Below are 21417 nucleotides of genomic sequence, written 5' to 3' on the forward strand. Positions count from 1 at the left end.
TGGCATAACTATAAAGAGCCTTAATTACCTTGTCTAAACTTGCATTCTTATAAATTCAACTCATTTCTCTATATATTTGAAAAATGAGGCCTTTTTTAGAGATTTATAAAAAATTTTTGCACAATTATTATGACTATGTATTAATCAGTGGTTCTCAACCTTTCTAATGTCGTGGCCCCCCAATACAGTTCCTCGTGTTGCAGTGACCCCAAACCAAAAAATTATTTTGGTGGCTACTTCAAAACTGTAATTTTGCTACAGTTATGATTCGGAATGTAAATACCTGGTATGTATTATGTATTCTCATTGCTACAAATTGAGAGGTTGAGAACCGCTGATCTATGTCCTATTTACCCTGTTTAGATTCTGACTACCATCTCCCTGTAAGGGTTAAAAAAATTAAGGTTGAACTAAATATAAGAGCAATGTGGTCACCAAAATTATTACTCAAGGAAGGCAGAATGACTTTATAGCAATTTATTTATAAAATGGAGAAAGAAAGAGTAAGGTGATGACCTTACTATTCCTGTGGTGAATAAAGCAAAGGTTCCAGTCATAAGGCTTCCTCCAAGACCGGAGTCTCTCTGGAAGTCATGAAAGGAGTCAGCCTTTTCACTCACCCATGTGGTAGTCCTAAAGGAAGATCCACAAGCAGTCTGAGGTGCCAAGCCAGAGGTCCTCCAAGGTCAAGTTTAAAGGCGAAAGACCTCATCACAGGAAGTTGCAACTACTTTTAAAGACCCTTCTTAGAGTCATTTCTGACATGGGTACTTGTACCCCCAGAAACTCAGGCAAACTATTATCAGGGAAACTCCCTTGCTCCCTTACATCCTTGTGACTCTGAGCCTAAAAACATCCAATGACCCCTCTAGGGTCCTGAGATGATTATCTTCCTTTGATTGTCCTCTAGATTTAAGATGGACAGAAAGAGGCATCTCCAGGCTACACCTTGATCCTATCAGGCTACATCTTAGACATCTGTTTGTTCCCTAAAACTAAGGAATCTTTATGTCCCCAGGCAGATGATCACCTCACCTCACCAAATGCCTGGGTGACTAACACTCTCTGTTGTGAAAAGTATAAAATCCCCAGAACTGATGTCGTCTGGGGGGGAACAGGTTTTCAATTCATGCTGTCCTCTCAAGGAACTGCTCCCCATCTTGCTGTTCCAGCTTGCTATCTTCTTGGTCATTCTCAACATTACTTCCTAAATTAATAAAATTCTCTTTTTGTTTTTAAGCTAAGTTTTGGTGTCTTGCATTCTTTCAGAAGGTTTTCTTCCCAAACCCCAGGGGTACATATCTGCCCCCACACCAATTTCCTGTGCCTTCCTTCCACTTTAAGAGGACAATCCCAGTTTTAGAATATTCTTAAGACTGCCCAGAGGGCAGTCAGTCATTACTTAATTGTCATACAGTTTAGTCCGAGGTTTGTAGGTCTCCCCTCACTTAAGGAAATGTAGAGGTGTATATGCTTCCAGTAATTAAATCTAAAAGTGGGCAGTAGAGAGTTAATCCCATCTTCACATCCCCTAATTTGCCTTTTTATCATTCCCCCATTCCCCTTCCCTTCCTACTTACTTGTGAGTGTTAAACTGGAAAAAAACACAAGATTATTAAATAGTCAGAAAAAAACACTTTTTATTTAAGGAGAGAAGTTCAATGCTTTCCTCAAGACCTCCACTCAGAACTGCACACTACAAACCCACACAGAACCCCGAGACTTTGGCTGCTCTGGCTACTGACCGCTGGGAGTGCACTGTGCTAGATGATAACTCAAAGGACAAAAGAATTTGAGGGACTTATATACCATTTGGGGAATCCAGGGCTAGGGAAAGGTGATTGATTGACATTACCATGGCTACAAGGAAATGGGAGGGTTCAAACTATACTGACAGGATACCCTCAGGCCTGGGAAAGGAACAGTGTAAGGGAATGGACTACTTTTAAAGGAAAGGAAAAGGTGGTCACTGCACAGGGGTGGATCTTCTTGGGAAAGGGTCTCTGATACAATGGGAGAAACTACTTAAGACAAAAAGAGTACTTAGCATTTGCTCAGCCCCACCTAACTGGGATTGTCATTTTTCCTTAGGGACAATTATTTAGTCTAGGTGGATCCTCTAGGGAACAAGGACAAGCTTTGGGGTCTCCATCTTTCAAGGGGACTAAACTTGGGATTGTTTCAGATTCCATGTGGACATGAGGTAAGATACTGTTAACTGGAAAAAAGACAGAACTATTAAATAGTCAGAAAAACAACTCTTTAATTAAAGAAAGGGGTTCCAGGATAAATTAGGCCTCCATGAAGAGCACACCAACACAGGATTCTGAGGATTGAAACTCTGATTGCTCTGGTCATTGACTCGTGGGAGAGCCAACTGAGCTAGACTGACAACTCCAAAGAGCCATTAAAATGGGAAACTTAAATAACTTTCTAGTCTAGATTGACTTTACAATGGTAACAAAAGAAAATGTAGAGTCCCAGACAGGAATAACAGTGAGGGGCTAATGCTTTACAATGGACACAAAAGGGAAGGATCCTGTCAAGAGGTGGGACACCTTGGTAAAAGACTTTGGCCTAAGGGGAGAAATCATTGGGACAAAAGGGATACTTAACACCTGATAGGATTAGCCATCCTTACTTAGTCTATTGCTAGATTGAGACTTCTGAAGTTGAACTTTCCCTCAGGGAAAACTCTCATGTGACAAGGTCAAACTTGAGGCTTTCACCTTCACGCTTAACTAAACTGAGGGTCATTGAATCTTACTAGGCTCTCCGGTGACAAGGTCAAAACCTGGGGTTTCTACCTTTAAACGAAGTAAACTGGGGATTTCTATATTTCCATGTTGATATCAGGAAGACTCATTTTTCATGAGTTCAAATCCATCCTCAGACATTTATTAGCTGTGTGACCCTGGGCAAATTGCTTAATCTTGCTTGCCTCATCTGTAAAATGTGCTGGAGAAGGAAATGGCAAGTCACTCTAGTATCTTTGCCAAGAAAACCCCACATGGGGTCATGCATAGTTGGACAGGACTGAAACAACTTAAATAATAAAAAGAACATAATTATCTAATCTCTCTCTTTTCTTTCTCTTCCTGGTGCTATCAAAGCTTTAAAAATATCCATCCTACATCGTCCCTCTAGGTAGTTTAGTGCACTGCCTTAGCTTGCTTGCCCCATGAATTTCTTTTTTTCATTATAATTCACTCCCCAAAATGCCAGCTACTGCTAGTGACTGAGAGGACACTGACCCTGATAGGGTCTATCCCTCCACTGTGTCCCTATCTCAGCTCACTACTGACTTATACCCTGGTCTAGTATCATACATTTCCACATTTGCTTCAAAAATCTCAATCCTAGATTCATATTCTCCATTTGCTCCCACAGGTTTCATGCCCCAACCCCCTTACTTAAAAACAAATAGACTTTAAGCACTAACTCACGCACATTCATCAGTGAAACTACACCCACCACCAGAGACCTCTTTTATTTCGCTCCTCCCTTCTTTTCAGTCTCCCCACACATTCCTCTGTAGACTCTTCTCTTTCTGAGACCATAGATATCACCTTCTCCTTAGTACTAGCACTTAATTTGATCCTAATACATCACACAGTCGCCCCTAGTCCTCCCCTCCCATGCTGTAAAATCCGATAAAAAAAAAAAGTCCGATAAAAACAAACAAACAAAAACATAGAATCTCCTCTAGGCAGAAGGTCTCCAACTTCTGCCCTTGTCTGCCACTTCACTGTTATTTCCACCAGATTTTAGCTTTCTAGCCTGCCTCTTTGTGTACCTTTAGAAAAAAAAATCTCTTGTGGGAGAGCTTTGAGGTGAAAAACCTCAGGTTTGGGACAGGTACCCTTTGCTAGAATGCAAGACTCCGAAACTTAGCTTAAAAATAAAAGGAGAAAATTATTCATTTAAAAGGAGTTTGAATTGACTGGGAGACTGTGTGCCGGGTAGACACTGCCTCCCTGAAGAGATGGGGTAAGGGAATTGTATGCCCCTTCAAAGCAGGGATTAGAGGAGAAGAAGAAGATGGGGTGAGTTAGGAATGAGGTAATTTCTTTGAGTTTGAGGGTGTAGGGGATGGCCTATTAAATGCAAAGAATGATTAGATTAGGTACCATCAAGTGTTTTATCAGAGTAGAACCCAGGAGGTGCATATCTGTGTTAACTGAAAGTCTAGGAGAAAGTCCAAAGGGAGTTGGATGCTTCTTCTGGAAGCAGAAAGGAGTTTCGTAAGTCCTCTTTGACCTAGAATATTTCTGGAGTTTTAGGGTGTCCAGTGGAAAACCCTGGATCCCATGCCAATTTCACTATTGTCCTTAACAGCATTTATTCACTGCTCCTACAGTTCCAGTAGTTGGGGTGTTTAAGAATAAAATAGTCTCTTCAATTCAGGTTTTTTTATTTGTTTTTTTTTCTTTCCTAAAAATATTTCAAATGCCTCTTTATTCTAAGTCAGCTTTTCAGGGTCAATCAACCAGGGCTGCAATATGATTTCCATTGCTCTTTAAAGTACAGTATTCCATTTCCTTCAACATTTTCTATTGAGTTCAAAATAGATTATCTGAATTGTATTCCCTTGGTATTTGAAGGTCTTTCTCTTGATCATTTGCAGAACCTATTGTTTCTGAATTGAATAGTTAAATTTAACCTCTAAATGTCTTGGAATTTGTAGACTTAGATTATTTTCTAAAAGTGATCTGTGAATTCTTTCAGTTGGTATTCATATGAACATTTAGAAGTTCTGAGAAGTCCTTTTCCATTGTTTTCTTCATTATGATATTAGAGTTTTTGTCCTATCATGTCTTCATGTTTTTCTGGAAGAACTATGATCTTTAGATGGTATCCAGCTTCCTGTCTTTGAGATCAATATTTTTGTTCTCATGGTGAGCAAAATTTCTTTTAATTTTTGTTTCTTTTCTTCTATATTGTCCTTCACTTCTGTATATTTGGATTCCAAATCTATTTTTTCTCTTTTGTTTGCTTGCCATTGCAGATTCAAATTTTTCTATTCTTTTTACTGTGCAGGACATAAATTCTGCTTCTATAATTCTCATTTCTCTTTTGAAACACTCAGGAATAGTGTATTGTGATTCCATGTTCTCTTCAATTGCCAGAGGGTACTTTATCTCACTGAGAGTTGGATATTTTGGGTACAGCTGGGTAACTCAGTGGATTGAGAGCCGGGCATGGAAATGAGAGGTCCTAGGTTCAAATCTGACCTCAGACACTTCCTAGCTGTGTGACCCTGGACAAGTCACTTAACTCCCATTTCCTAGCTTTTACCACTCTTCTGCCTTGGAACCAATACACAGTATTGATTCTAAGATGGAAGGTAAGGGTTAAAAAAAAAAAGAGTTGGATATTTTTCATTTGTTTTATATTATTTATTTGTAGATGTCTGAACTCATTTTATGTTATTACTGTTTTTGTGTTGATTTATCTACTTAAATTCAAGAGCTTGGAGTTTTCTTACTTAAATTGTTGATAATTTCAGCTTTTGCCCCTCATTTCCCCTATTACTTATTTTCTGATTTTCTCCCCTCTGATTGTGGTTTCCTTCTAGGCTAGATCTCAAAATGTTTCAGCTCCCTTCTATGCTGGGAACCAATTAATGGTTCACCAATATAGGTATCTGCCACAAGTGACTTTTGAGTGATCAGAATTGACCTCGGATATTGTGTTCTTTTCCATCAGGCTTAGTGGAGTGCTTGATAGTCCCTCTTTCTATCTACACCTGGTGTCCTATGCTGCTTTTTTGTATTCCTAAATTCTTTGAAATGGCTCTGGCAGTTCAGAACTTTGTAGCATTATTGCTATGAGGTATGGCCCATGGTAGACTTTTGCTCATGAAGAGTTATGGAGCTTCTAGCTCCATAGTCAAAATTTCCTCCCTCTTTCCAGTGCCAAAGGAAGAGTGTGTGAGGATGGGGATAGGTTTTATTGTGTGAGTTATGTTATAATCTGGGTTTTACATGTATATCCTTGCTGCTGCCATGGAAAGTAGAAGAGGGATGCTGAGAGAGATCAGGGTTAGTGAGCATCAGTTAATGAGCTTGAGGGTTTTTTTTGTTTACCTTCTTTTGGATTTTGGGTATCCTAGATGAGGGAAATAGTGAAAGTTGTTTTATCTTTGATGCAGAATATCTGTTTTAAAGAGATTTGTAAAGTCATGGAAATCAAAGGAAATGTCTACTACTGTATCCTTTTGCTTATGTGACTCAGGAACCTGTAGGTATCATTTTTAATTAACTAGTTCAACACCTGACAATCAATAAGCATTTATTATTGTTTACTATATGCCAAATACTGTGTTAAGTGTTGGAGATACAAATATAGGTAAAACACAGGTCCTGTTTTCAAGAATCTCACAATCTGATAGGGGAGGCAAGATGAAAATAGCTATGTATAAACAAGATATACATATACTGTATACATATTTATATATGTGTGTGTGTATACAGGATAAATTAGAAGTGGTCCATAAAGGGAAGACACTAAAGAGCTAGGAAATAAAAAAGAGATAGAAATGAAACCAAGAGGCAGAAATGAGGAAAGAAAGTATTCCAGGCATAGAGAAAAAAATGCATAATCAAGAGATTAATTGTCTTATGTGAGAAGGCCAGCACTGGATTTCAGAGTGTGTGGGGAAATGGGTTAGGAGTAACTTATAGAGTAAAAGAAGGAGGCCAGGTTAGAAGGGCTTTGAAAGTCAAACAGATTACTTAATAATAGTTGATTTTGGTGATAATAAGAATTCATTAGAGTTTATGGAATAGGAGGTAACATGGTTAGATCTGTACTTCAGGAATATTAATTTGACAACTGAACGAAGGATGAAATGGAGTAAGAAGATATTCATGACAGGTAGACCAACCTGAAAGCTATTGTAGTAGTCCAAGAATTATGTAATCAGGGATTAGACCAGGGTAGTGGCAGTGTCAGAGGAGAGGAGGGGAAAGATAATGAACTTTAGTTATGGACTGTTGAGTGAAGAGGACTATGGGACATCCAAATTTAAGATATCTGAAAGGCAGTTGGAGAGACAATGGATGTCAATAGAAAAGTTGGGGCAGGATAGATATATTTGAAAATCATCAGCATAGAGATGATAATTAAATCCATGGGAGCTGGTGAAAGTCAAGTAATATAGAAAGTAAAGTAGTATAGAAAGAGAAGAGAAAGAAGGATCCTGAAGGATCTTTGTAGTTAGAACATATTATGTAGAAGAAGATCCAGCAAAGCAACCTCTGGATTCAAGCTTGAAATATTCAGTCTGCCTTTTCTTGTATATATTTAAGAAGTTCATACTTCTTATAATTCATTTTTATAATACTGGAGAGCCCCCAAAAGTATCTATTTAATACATTTTTGTGTAATTATATTTTTGATGTAACTTATTTCGTTCAAATCCCTCTAATTTGGAATCCATATTTAGTTGTTCTTTTTTTTCTTAACCCTTACCTTTTGTCTTAGAATCAATACTAAAGTATTAGTTCCAAGCCAGAAGAATGGTGAGAGCTAGGCAATTGGGGTTAAGTGATTTGGCCAGGGTCACACAGCTGAGAAGTGTCTGAGGTCAGAAAATCAAGGTTAATTATGGAAGCCAGTGAAGCCAGAAAAGGGAATATGTGCTAGAAGCGTAGGAATGGATCATGAGACAAAGAGTAATTCTAGTGTGAATAAGAGTAAGAAGTGAAGAACTAAGAAACTACAGCCAGAGATTCTAAATTGAAGCTCCAAATCTAGGGGACTTTATTATGATGCAGCAGTGCCTAAGGTTTAGCTTTATCTAAGTGTGGGTAGTGTGGGCTAGAGAAGGAGACTGTTGGAGTTGTTGCTATAGGGGTCATCATAACAAATATTGAGTGGCATGAGGCAGACTACAGAAGAATTCATCTGCATAGAGTTAGGTTCTGCTCCTTTACTTGGTATAGACCAAGATGTTATGGCCAGGACTTCTAGGTCCTCTCTCTCTTTGGAGAATTTTGCTTTCTCTGTCACCTAAACATAGGGAAGGACTTTCAAGAACTTTAGAACTATCTCTATCTGTCTCCTCAGTGACCAGAAAGGGTCTTCCCCACTCTAACCCGTAGAGAGTGGGAGTACCTGGGTGTCACTTCTGGGGAAACTTAAGGGATGTTACTAATCTCCCAGAAGTCATTTCTGAAGGAGTTCAGAAATTTCCTATGTTGGTAGCTCCCACTCATTCCAGTATTCTTTCACTATATTTTCCAAGGGAGGAAGAGAGGTAGAGTATAAATTTCTTTTTAATCAAAGGACTATTTATTGCCCCTTTGACTTTGGGCAAAAGCTACTTCACCTCTTTGAACCTCAATTTTCTCATCCATAAACTGAGAGAATTGCTCTAAATGACTGTTACAGCCTATTCTAGAAGCATTGAAGTGATTAAGACAGTTGGGAGAATGACCTGGAGTTCAGTATATGAGAACAAGACTGGGGACAGAAAAGATTCAACAACATGTCTTGATAGAAAAAATATCTATCTAGGTGGTGGTTGAATTTTGTCTTACCTGCAGAATTTTATGATACCCAAGTGGAAGAAACTGATTTAATGAGAAACATTTTATCTATACTTCTACCAGTTCATTGTTTTTGCATTGAGTATGTTCATGTAACTAAATGCATTCAGAATCTTCAACAAGTTTGCTTTAAGACATATCTCACCAACTCTAGCCATTTTTATCATTCTACATCAACTCTACTTCAACTAGACTGGTTTCTCTCTGGCTAGAGGTACCTGGATTTTCCCAGTACCTGATTCATATTCTGCCTAATTCACAAGACTTCCCTGTCATCCCTACATTAGCATAGTTGGAGGCTTTCCCCTTAAGTTGCATAGGGTGTGAATCAGAGCTGGGTAAATTCCTCAGTTTAAAAGAGCAAGTTTTTTGTTTACCCTTAGTAAGAGTAGTTATTTTTAAGACCCTAAATAAAAGGGAAACAAAATATTTGCTGTTTTATAAAAAAATTGTTTTGGCTTCCCAAGAGTGAAATATACAGAGGGAGAGATCTAAAAGAGAGACAAAAGAGTTAATGGGAGTAACAGTTTTATTGAAGATAGAAAACTATGTAGGGCATGAGTCCAGCATAGTGTGAAGAAGGAGTTGGCAATATTTACTGGCACCAAAATGCATTTGTAATAATGAAAAAGTCAGATGCTAGCTCAGATTGCATTTGTTTTTCATGGTATATTTTAAGTCTATTACAATGCTCACCCCTTCAGACCTAAATGGATAAGAAGCTTCTCCATTTGGTATGGTATTGTTTTTTTTTTCATTATGTAGAAATTTATAGCTCCTTTCCTCAGGCTACCACTGTAGTCTGTAGTGATAGATTATGAAACATTTTAATCTTTTAGGCAGAAAAACCCCCAATGCCCTCCTTTGTGTTTGTATTTTTGGGCAGGAGTGATCTTATTCAGTGAATTCTGGGTAAGCTAGTACTACTACATTTTGTCATTAAGATATTTTCCCCTATTCCTCTCCATCTCTCTTTGGTAGCATGGATAATGGATGTTTGGGGAAGGATTATATCCACCAAAAATCAATAACCCTAGTAAAAACTTACCAATGACTCCAGCTTCTTTCCATCCCCTGGTAGATCTGATAAACTCTGAAACAAGAATATTTCACACCTGGAGAGATCCTTGAAGATCATTTAGTCTGATAAATTCATTTTATGGATGAGGAACTTGATAGAATATTGGATTTGGAATCAGAAAATTTGAGTTTTAGACTTGACTCTTCTACTTAGCAACTATTATCTTTGGTAATATATTTAATATCTCTAAGCTTCAATTTTCTTATCTACAAAATAGAGATACTATTTATACTATCAAAGGTCATTGTGAAGACCACAAGAAATATTGTTATTTAAAGGCTTTTCAAATGTGCTATGTAAATGTCAATTAATATTATTCACATGACTAACAAGAATAATGAGAATAAGACTGTTGTTTCCTTAATTATGAGAATATTAAGAATGAGAGACAATGACAAGTTTAAGAGAAATCTCTGAATGATCTCCAAACCTCTTTTCAGCTGTCATCTTTAACCTGAAACTTATCTATAGTTGTGAAGTAGGAGGCTAAGTCCTGTTCTATGAGTGTCAGCACTGGGGAGGTAAAGTAAGAGTAAGAGAGAAAAGATCTTTATGAGAAATGATACATTGAGTCTATAAGGCAGAGTAGAAGAACTGTCAAGCCCCAATTAAGGGGCCAGCTGAGGTTATATGTACCTCATAAATTGGAATTAATTGCAAGTCAGAAATTCAAGGTTAATCATGGAAGCTAGTGAAGCCAGAAAAGGGGTAGATCATGAGACAAAGAGTAGTTCTGTGCAAGTGGGAGATGGCCGTCAGAGATCCTATCGAGTATGAAAATGGGCTTGTTTCAGTTTGAGCTTTTTTGTTTACTTTTGACAATGAGTAAATATGAATTGGCTAGTTTCACTCTTTTAAAAATCATCTAGTGGTTGATAGACTGTAAAATGGAGATTTGAACCCTGGACTCCAATCCCCAGAAGTCCTTGGTACTTCCCAGAATTCCCCATAATCTTACCTGAGTCCTCACCTGAGTGCGAGAACACAATTTAGTATTTAAAGGGCTCTCTGCCTCCCAAGCTCTCTCTTCTTCCCCTTCTAAGCCCACATGGCTCTCTACTCAGCATGCAAGATGTAGTAAGTGAATTGTGAATGGGCTAATCAGCCCTAGGCACATGCTTTTCTTATTTTGTATTTTCTTTTTCCTTGATTTCTAATAATCTTAATAAACCTCATAAAATATTTAGTAGAGAAACTAATTTAATTTTTACAAGATTGTTGATAGTCCTTCACCTGCAAACTCTAAAATGGTTCTGAGGATTTGTGTGACTGTATTGAGGCTTCAAGTCAGAATCAAGGTAACTCTGTGAAACCTAATCTAATCTGCCTACATCTGTGTTTGCACTAGTCTTGGAGATCTACAAAGGCTCTATTGCGCTTGTGCACTCAGAAGTAAATTATGTCATCATAAGACAGGAGAAATTAATGGAATTTTGCAATGTGTAAGCTCATTCTAACTTTCCAGAGATGTTTACACTAGATGAGAATATATAAAACACAAGAAAGATAAGAGGATGACAGATATTCTATCTTGAGAGATTCAGAATAAACAGTGAAATTAGAAGAGAGACTAAAATAGGAAAGGGAAGTTGTTCTATATGATAAATTCTTTTTAAGACTGAGAACTTCAGATTGCATCTTAATTGTATGAGCCACATGACTGGGACTTCAGAATCTGGTGAAGTAATCTTTGAGGAAAACAATTCTCCAAATAGAAGCCAAATTATATGGCTATAGCACTTCATTACATAGTCCTGTTCATAAGGATAACAAAATCTTAGGATTCTAGGATTTAAAGCTAGAGAAGATTTTAGAAATCATCTTCTCCAATTATTTATAAGTGAGGGGAAAGAGGCTCTGAGTGGTGAATTAACTTTTTTTAGAACACGTGTTAAACGTAACAGAGCTGAGTCATAGTCAGGACTCTTGCCTCTTTAGGTTGGCGTTATCTATGCTATAGCTAGATGTCTTGAATTTCATGAATATCAAATCTAGATTGCTAAAATAGATATTAGGATTAACTAAAATGTTTCCCAGCTGGCCAGGCCATATGTCCATAGGGGAAAAATAATGATAACTGCTAGCATTATTATAATGCTTTAAGGTTTGCAAAGTGCTTTGCAAATTTGTCAGTCAATAAATATTTGTTAAGTGCTTTACTATGTATCAGGAACTGAGCTAAGCACTGGAGAGTTGAAGAAAAACAAAAGAGTTCCTATCCTTAAGGAGCTCATAATTTAATGGGAAAGACAATATGCAAATAACTATGTACAAACAAGCTACATATAGGATAAATAAGACAATCAGCAGAGGAAAAGTACTAGAATTAAGAGGGATTGAACTCCTGTAGAAGGTAAGATTTTACCTGGAACTTGCAAGAAACCAAAGAAACCAGGAGTGTGGAAGATGAGGATGAACATTCTATGCCTAGGAGAAGCTAGTGAAAATGCTCAGAGTTGGGAGATGAAATATCATATTCAGAAAATAGTAAGGAGGTGGGTGTTACTGGATCTAAGGTCAGGGTGCAGGGATAGATGTAAAGTTTAAGAGGACTGGAAAAGTAGAGAGCAGAGAATAAACCCTAACCCTAACCGTAACCAATAGGTTATGAAGGCTTTTGAATGCCAAAGAGAGGATTTTATATTTGATGTTTCTTGCTCTGCAATTCCAAGTTGCAAAGCTAGGTTCTCCCCCTATCATCATCAGTCACCTTTCCTCCTTTGAGATTCATATAATCCATTTACCACCTAATTAAAATCCTGGTAGTTAATGCCTATAGACCTCTAGACCACTCCCCTTCTTTATTCAAAGAATTTAGTAGTTAACTCTTAAGAAAGTAATCTTTCTCCAATTCCTTCCCTCATCCTAGGGAGTAGGAATATCAAAACATCCATGATGACATTCCTTCAGGTACCTTCACCAGTTCTTCAACATATTCATTTCCCATTGCCTACTCCTCTTATCCCACTATACAAAAAGTCATACCCGTGATTTTGCTGTCATCTATAATAGTTGTGGTCCTGGTACTCACAAACTCTAAAAATCCCTTATCTGACCACAATCCATTAGCTTTTGCTTTCCCAGTTCCCAATTCCATTCTTCATACACACTATGACCTCCTAGTCCTTCAACCCCTCAGTTTTCTCTCACCTTGTTACTCCTACTATCCTTTACACATACTTTTGATGATCCAGTTCAACTTTAGACTGTCCTCATATTGTTGATCACTCCTTGTCAAGCCTCAGCCTTGGATCACTCCCACTATCTACTACCTTTGTTTCTGTATACATGCTGCTGAGGAAAGATGGAGAAAATCACAGAGCCATTCTGACTGAATACAATACTAATTTATATTACATAACCTCAAATGGATCCTAATAGCTACTACTAAAAGCAATCTTTCTATATCTCCCTAATTAACTAACTATCCCACTCACCATAATGACTCTTCTAATTCTCTGAAACCTTCCTCAAACTTCCCATGGTTCTTTCCCCACTATTCTTACAGCTAAAGATATTGCCTCATATTTTATTTTATCTTTTGGTCCTTACCTTCTGTCTTAGAAGTGATCATTTCCTAGGCAGAAGAATGGAGAATGGTAAAGGCTAGGCAATGGAGTTAAGTGACTTGCCCAGGGTCACACAACTAGGAAATGTCTAAGATCAGATTTGAAACCAGGATCTCCTGTCTCCAGGTCTAACTCTGTATCCACTGAGCCACCCAGCTGTCTCTGCCTCATATTTTATTGAAAAAAAAAAAAAAGAGACTATTGGTCAACATTACCTTCTTCTTCCCTTGTCCTCATCTCATTTCCCTCAGATACATCCTGTCATTATTTCCTCCTTCACTCTTGTCTCAAATGAAGAAGTGGCAAACATCTCTCCCTGCACAACAGATCCCATTCTTATGCCAATTCCTCAATTGATCTTTCCATCTTTGCTAACAATAATCCCATGTCTTTTCTTCTTTTGGTGAATAAACTCTGAGAAAGCCATTGACAATGCCTCCACTTCTTTTCTTTGTTGTTCAATTATTTCAGATGTGCCTGACTATTTGTGATACCATTTGGGGGGTTTCTTCTAAAGATACTGGAGTGGTTTGCCATTTCTTTCTTCAGCTCACTGAAGGCTAGGTGGCTCAGTGGATTGAAGGTCAGGCCCAGAGATGGGAGGTCCTGGGTTTAAATCTGGCCTCAGACACTTCCTAGCTGTGTGACCCTGGGCAAGTCACTTAACCCCCATTGCTTAGCCCTTACCACTCTTCTTTCTTAGAATCAATATGTGTATTGATTCTAAGACAAAAGGTAAACGTTTAAAAAAAAAAACCCGAGGCAAACAGGGTTAAGTGACTTGCCCAGAGTCAAACAGGAGTAAGCAACTGAGGCCAGATTTGATTTCATGAATATGAGTCTTCCTAATTTCAGGCATAGCAATCTATTCACTGTACTACCTAGTTGTCCTTTTTCTTCCTCTCTTCTTAACTTTGTATAATCTGACTTCCAACCTCATCATTCAACTAGAACTTGTCTTTCCAAAGATATCATCAATGATAATTGCCAAGTCCAATCATTTTCTTTCAATTGTCATACTTCCCAAACTCCCTGACATCTTTGACACTATTGGTCACCCACCCTCTTCTCTTGGATACTTTTTTCTCTCTCCTTTTTCAGAATACTATACTTTCTTGGTTCTACTATATCCTATTTAACCATTCTTCCTCAAGCCCTGCTAGATCATCTTTTTCTGTATTTTAATCCAGGTCATGCTCATTAAATCTGGTCCTAACCTGGTCCCTCTTCTATTATTTTGCTTGATGATCTCATTGGTTCCCATGGATTCAATGATAATTTCTATGGTGATGATTCTCAAATTTTCTTATGCAACCCTAACCTTTCTCTCACTGCCTATTAGATATTTATGAAGTCAATTGAATTGGAATCATCTTTTCCTCAAACCCCTTCTCTCTTTGGATAAGATTTCACAATCATCAGAATAATGATGAATGAATGAGAACTAATAAAATCACCAAGTGAAGTATTACAGATGGAGAGGAGAAGGGGGCCCAGGATAGAATCCTATGGGTTAGTCAGTGAGCATGGCCTGGATGAAGGTCTAGCAATGGGAATGGAGGAATGATCTGAAATAATAATGTGATTGACTGAGGTTTATTTGATTCCTCAGTACCCCTCAGTGAAGTAAGGCCAATAGCCTCACTCACTGGGGCCAAAGATAGTGTTGGTAATCAGGTCAAAAGAGATTTATTTTATAATAAAGGAGTAAGAAGGAGGATTAAGGAACAGGAGTTCCCTAGCTCTAAGAAAATCTTACTAGCCTCCCCCTTCTAAAATTCCTTCATGGGAATTTCTTCAATTACTTGACTTTCCCTAAGCCCTGGCCTATCTCTGGCTAAGACTCCCCACACCTCACTATCTATACCTGAATTTAACTAATCCTCTCAGGTTGGTTTATAGGATGAAACAGTTCTCCAAATATAATCAGGATTGTACTATTTATGGCTAAGTTCAACCCAGCTGGGCCAGGCCCTCACCAACGCTGTCTTGGCTCAGATCAGGCTCGCTGCTACTCAGATCTTCTTCCTGTCATTCTTCTCTGTAAGGAAGGTACTTCTCAGATGGTAGGAACACTTTAATTCACTTCACTGTAGCTTTTCCCAAACAGGAACAACAGAGGTCAGATACCTTAACTCTCTGCAGCTCCAGGAACAGGAAGTCAAGAGCCCCTAGGATCAGCTGGTGACTCCTCAACTCCTCTCTCTGAGTTCCAGAATCTGTTGCCAGTCAGTTCCTGGCATGCAACTAACTTTTCTCCTGCAAAACTCTTTCCTTACTTATATTTCCTTTTCATTTCTCTCCCTTTCTGTCCAACAGATCAGATAGGATAGAGAACCAGAGAGAGGAGAGCATCAAGGAAGAGAGGGTAACTAACAGCATCAAAGACTTCAGAGAGGTTGAGTAGTGTGATCCTTGACAGTGTTCAAGACTACAGAGAGCTCCAGAAGGAAAAAGATTGAGAAGAGGCCATTAGAATTAGCAATTGAGAGATTATCAGTAACTTTGGAGAGGGCCTTTTCAGTTGAATGATGAACTAGGTGATAATTAAAAGGAGAATGAGAAGAATTGGAAGAATCCATTGTAGACAGCCATCTCAATTAGTTTAGCCACGAAAACCAAGAGAGATATTTAGAAGGAATGGATGGATTAAGTGAAAGTATTTTTAAAGATAGAGAAGACATGGGCATTTTATTAGGCAATAGAGAAGCAGTAAAGGAACAGAGAGACTAAAGTTAAATGAGAGTAAGAATGATAGAGGAGGTAATATCTTGGAAAAAATGAAGTTATTTCATTTGATTTTCACAACAATCCTATGAGGTTAAATGACCCAGGGTCACCCAGCTATTGAGTATTGAGGCAGAATTTGCATTCAAATTATCTTGAATCCATAGCTATCACTCCATCATTCCACTGAATAGGTATGTTGAAGTAACTGTGCAATTTATGAATTTATGAATGTTGTACACTCTCTGCTTTTTAAACTGCAAAAATAAAGGCAGAATCTCTTCTTCTCAAAATAAGGCAATAGGACTATTGTCAAGGATTTCAGATGAAGCAAGAATTTATAAGCAGAGAAAAACTACAACCGTTCATACTGTGGTACTAGTTTCTGGCATCTAGTAGTAACATTATCTTTAGCAAGGCAAAATCTGGTGAGGCAACATCTCTCAGAAACTTCTTTCTAGTAGAGACCAATGGCTCAGACCTGCAGCATCACAAACGTGAGTTATTTCTGCACATATATGTAACTGGGGAGTCATATATGTCCCTATATGTGTTTTTGAGTATAGTCACACATATGTACTCTCACATACATACACATATGCATACACACACACACATACAATTAAAGTCATCTTCCCGGGTGAGTTTTATATAGAATTAAGATGAATGTCAATTAATGTTTCTAATTAATGCTACCAGAAAGTGAAACTCAAGCAAAGCAAAGAAAAGCAACAAAATATTCTGAAAAACTAAGTGAGAAACATAATAATAATTTCAGATAATGATAGCAATTCTAAATGTTGATTGAGACAGTGTAAATCAGAGTTGCCTTGGGCAGGGCACTTGAAAAATTTTTTTATTGATTTGAAAACAAAATGGTGAAAAAAAAAATCTGAACAGTTGTTCTGATGGGAAAGGGGAGAAAGGATATGGATCCTGGCACAGTTCAGAATGAGAGAGGGTGATTTGTAATTGTTTTGCCCCTCTTAACTATATCTTTAACTGGTTGCTGGATAACCCCATGCAATCAAATCTAAACTACTCAGATTTTCTTTTCTTTTCTTTTTTTGATTTTCCTCAACCAGAAATGATATCATTCTCCTCTCCTGTTTCCAAACATACTTTATCTCTTTTGATACATTCATACTATTCTACCATGTATTATAGTTATTCATGTACTCATTTTTATCACCCCTACTATACTGTAAGCTAGCTAAATGAGACATTGATCATTTGTTTTTTTCAAAATGCATTTGTTAAAAATTCTATTTGTTAATAGTGCTCACAGATCTTTTATACTAAATTACAAAATCTTTCCCTACCTACAATTTCTTATGCAACCTCTTTATACAATATTCTTTAGTAGAAAAAAATGCATAGTAAAACAACTTTAAATAGTTTTTTTAAACTTTTTTTTAAACAGTCTTTTTTTAAATAAAAGACTGAGACTGAAGAAAATCAACCTATAGAGTAGAAACGCTGATGAAAGCAAATGATATATCACTTGTTTATTTGCGTATATTGGGGGGGGGTTGGTTTTACAAGATAATTCATTTACAAAGACCTATGAGATTTTCCACCAGAAATGAGAATAGAAGCAAGGTCTCATTTATAAGAATTAAAATTTAGACTTTATGCTAATATGAGAATGCTATAGTAATATTGTGGTCACTGATTTAAAGATATTATAACTAAAGACAAAATGATTTTTAGTAACTTTATTTACAAAGAGGTGGAAAGAGTGAAAGTGGGAAAATGTAAGAAGAAGGTAGAGAATCATCTAGCCTATCACTCTAAGCACTGCTCTGGTGTGGGGTTCAGCCCTGGCAGGGCTTCACCATGTCCCTTGTCCCCACATGGATTTTCCAGTAATCCTCAGCTAGAAATCCGGTGGTGTATTCATCAAGGGTTCTACCAATGCAGCCTCCTCCAGGAAAGGAAGGCCTCTCTGGAGCCAATCTCTCCAGAAGCCAGGAAAGGAAGGCCAGCTACTCACCCACCCAAGGTGAAGTTCTACAACACCAAAGTCTAAAGGAGTAGATCCAGAAGTAGTCCTCCAAGAAGCAGTCCAAGAGCCAAAGTCCCAGACTGAAGTGAAGCTGAAGACCCTTGGTCCATATCCCTTCCTGTCCCTTCCTCCACTTTATAGGAACCAATTGCAGTCTTTCAATTTGCCTAGCACTTCCCAGGGGCAGGGCAGTGACCTCTGGAGTCGTCACCCATTTTATCAAGTGACTTATGAACACTCTTACTTAGTGTTAAGTAGGGGTGCTTAAGTGTTTGATTGATGAACTTAAAAATTGCTGATTGATAGACAAAGAAAGTTTGATTCACTCTTCACACATTTATGCTTCAAAGAATTTTCTTTTAGAGATGTAGTTTGGGAACTTGTCAGGATGCTTTTGCAGAGTCAATCAAAAGGAGAGGCCGGAGTTCAGAAGTTATCAGAGCTTGAATATGGTTCAGAAATCATCAGCCAAATATGGGGTGGTCTGTAGTTCTTTATCTGGTCAGAATATTTTGTTTGGACTTTGTAACCTTTTCTAATCAGAGTTTTTAGCTTTTCAACAAAAACCATGGGCCTTTGGAATTTTGCATTCTACTTCATTACAATCAAATCTACAGTGTCTATTTTATATATTTTTAATATCTAAAGTCAATGATCTTATTTTTTCCATAGCTCCCTTACTAATTTGGTACTTGTGTCCCTACTCCAGCTGAGTAAAATTCTGGCATTTAAGAAACCTAATAAAACAAAGACAAGTGAAATAAAAAGCACTCTGATTCAATACTTTTTTTTTAAAGAGAAAAAAATCCCTAAAAATGTGAGACTCAGATTTTGGAGTGTGGTTGGCATGCCTTCTTTAATTTTATTTTTTGATTGCCTGTATGTTGATGCTGATGGAGCTAAGCTGTTAGTACTGCTGCTCTTGCCTATAGTCATTTGATGCTATAAGAATTGCAATTGTATCTGTTGCTGTTGCAACAGGAAAAACTGTAATTTCTGCTGAGGAAGGCTTTGCTCAGGTCTGTTCTTGGCAGACCCAAGCTGAGAGGACACAACTGCCTGATAATGCATAAAGCTCAGGACTCCAGTCAGGTTAAGAACAGCAAGCAGTTTGTTGAGCAGACAAGCTTTGGTCTTGACTGGCTGAACCTGGTTCAGAACTCTTCTGGCTGCTAGGAACTAGAAGTCATCAGGGACTGAGACTGCTGCAATAGAAAAAAGGGAGAGAATTGCTGTTGCTGCTGCTGGAGTGTATTGAAAATGAATGAATCACCTCAAAACTGGAGTATATTTAAGGGCCTGACACTAGAAATATTTTTTAAATCATAGGGGACATCTGATGGAGAGCCTGACTGCATTGCAGCTTCTGACGCACCTGGTACAAGATCTCCTGAGGGTAAAAGGGTGCTTAGGTTTAAACCTACAGGGTTAATGGCACTAGTATTATACTGGTGCATGGGATTTTAACTGCTCATCAATGCTTGTGCTCTACATCTAGAATTTAAATCCAGCAGGGTTTGCCATGACTTGGATGGAAATGTTTCTGAAGAGCTCCTTTTTGAACTTGAAGGAAGTTTAATACATGAAGGACTCCCTTTCCCAACACTGATGGCTGAACCAATAAGCTCTTGGATGTGATTTTTTTCCTTTAATTTCCTGATCAGGACTTAGATTGATGTGTTTTCTAGATAGCTGTGTAGTAGTTGTGGGGAAAAGTTTGGCTGTATTACTTCCTTCTACTCTTGCCATTTCTTTCCCAGGAAAAAATTGACTAAGATTGCCTGATCCCCTTGACTTATGGAACATCTTTACTAGACAACTGGCTTCATTCTGAATCACTTTTTGGTATTGACTAATTATTCTTTTAGCATCAGCCTTTGATCCAATAAGGAACTGGTTTGATGTTACTGGGTTCTCAGTTTCTTCCTCAGATCTATAAGTCTGTATTTTACTATAGTAAAGTAGATTATCAAGTGATTGAAAAATGGTTAACTTTGTTTTCTGAAGCAATTCATCTTCACATTCAAACACATAATCTTTTATCTCATGTACTGGCCAGACAGTTGGCTGTGAGTCATCAGATTTGATATATTTTCCCCACTTAAGCATATTTTTCCACATCCTCTTATGAAGGTATAGTCAAGTAAACAAAGGTTCTATTTCCACATATCCACACAATTTCCTGCCTTAGAAATGCTGAGGTCATACTGTTAGACTATTTTTCTCTTTTCTGTGAGTAATTGAGTAATCATAGCTGTGGAGTTGCTGTGGAATGGATCACATCGTACTTCTGATTCAGGAAAGATCTAGAGCTGTATTGGCAAACCTATAGCACGTGTGTTGGAGGGGGCTGCTCCCTTCCCCCCTCCATGTGTGCCTGAGAACATTTATCTCATCACCAACCCCTCTGCCCAGCAGCCCAATGGGAGCTGCTTCCTCCCTTCCCTGTCTGGGTTAAGAGGGGTGCCTTGCATGTTGTGTGAGGGTTGGTGTTTGGGCACTCAGTCTCTAAAACGTTTGCCATCACTGATCTAGGATATATCTTGAAACATTGTTTCATTGGTCAAGTGTCCATCTTCTGTTTATTATAGGGTGCTGCTTGTGGTACAGGTCACAGCTATAGCTGGATCAAGATACAATAGTTCTGCTGTAGCTAGGATAAGCAGACTCTCAAGGAGAAGTTTTTCTTTCTCTGTTCATTTATGATTTTCACTTGTGTCAACTTGAAATCTGGAGACCCCAAACCTGCCCCTGTCCCCTGAGAATTCACCCAGAGGGAGGTTTCATACTCACCAGTTTCAGACTGAACAATAGACCTTAAAAGTTTTGAAAATACCAGCTTAGATCTAGCTGACTTAAGCAATGCTAAGTACCCTTTTAGTTTTAGAAGTTTCCCCTACTGTATCAGATTTGTTCCCAAGAAGATCAACACCTGCGCAGGAACTATCCTTTTATTATCTAGTGTAAGTAGACCACTCCCTGCTACCCCAGCCTCTGACTATGGTTTCTTTTCCAAACTTGTTGTGCATCATGTCAGTGCATTTTAGAACTCTCATTTCCTTGTAGACATGGTAATGTCAATCAATCATACTTCCCTGTCCTTGGTTTCTAGGCAAAGAGTCTGGAGTGGTTTGCCATTTTTTTTTTCAGTTCATTTTATATATGAGGAAATTGGAGTAAATAGAATTCAAGTGAGTTGCCCTGGGTTACAGAGCTAGTAAATGTCTGGTCAGATTTGAATTCAGAAAGATGAGTCTTTCTGACTCTAGAGTATTTTGCCTATGGGCTGCCCATAGGCAAAATACTCTATTATTCATCAAACAGAGTATACCCATTCCACACTCAAAGTCTTTAACCCATCACCACCATGAAAATAGATGAATCTTTTTCCTGAAGCAGATGGAATTGTTATGAGCAGGAAACTTTCTACATTGTTATTAAGTAGCAACGAGATTAGAGATAATCCAGGATCTATTA

General features: G+C 38.0%; 1 pseudogene; it reads right to left on the reverse strand.

Annotated features, from left to right (window-relative positions):
* Window positions 1–18640: 18640 nt before the first annotated feature.
* Window positions 18641–20651, reverse strand: LOC100617607 (transcription factor SPT20 homolog; annotated as a pseudogene).
* Window positions 20652–21417: the final 766 nt, after the last annotated feature.

This window comes from Monodelphis domestica, chromosome 3 (genome assembly GCF_027887165.1).
Source record: "Monodelphis domestica isolate mMonDom1 chromosome 3, mMonDom1.pri, whole genome shotgun sequence".
In the NCBI taxonomy this organism is placed as follows: domain Eukaryota; kingdom Metazoa; phylum Chordata; class Mammalia; order Didelphimorphia; family Didelphidae; genus Monodelphis; species Monodelphis domestica.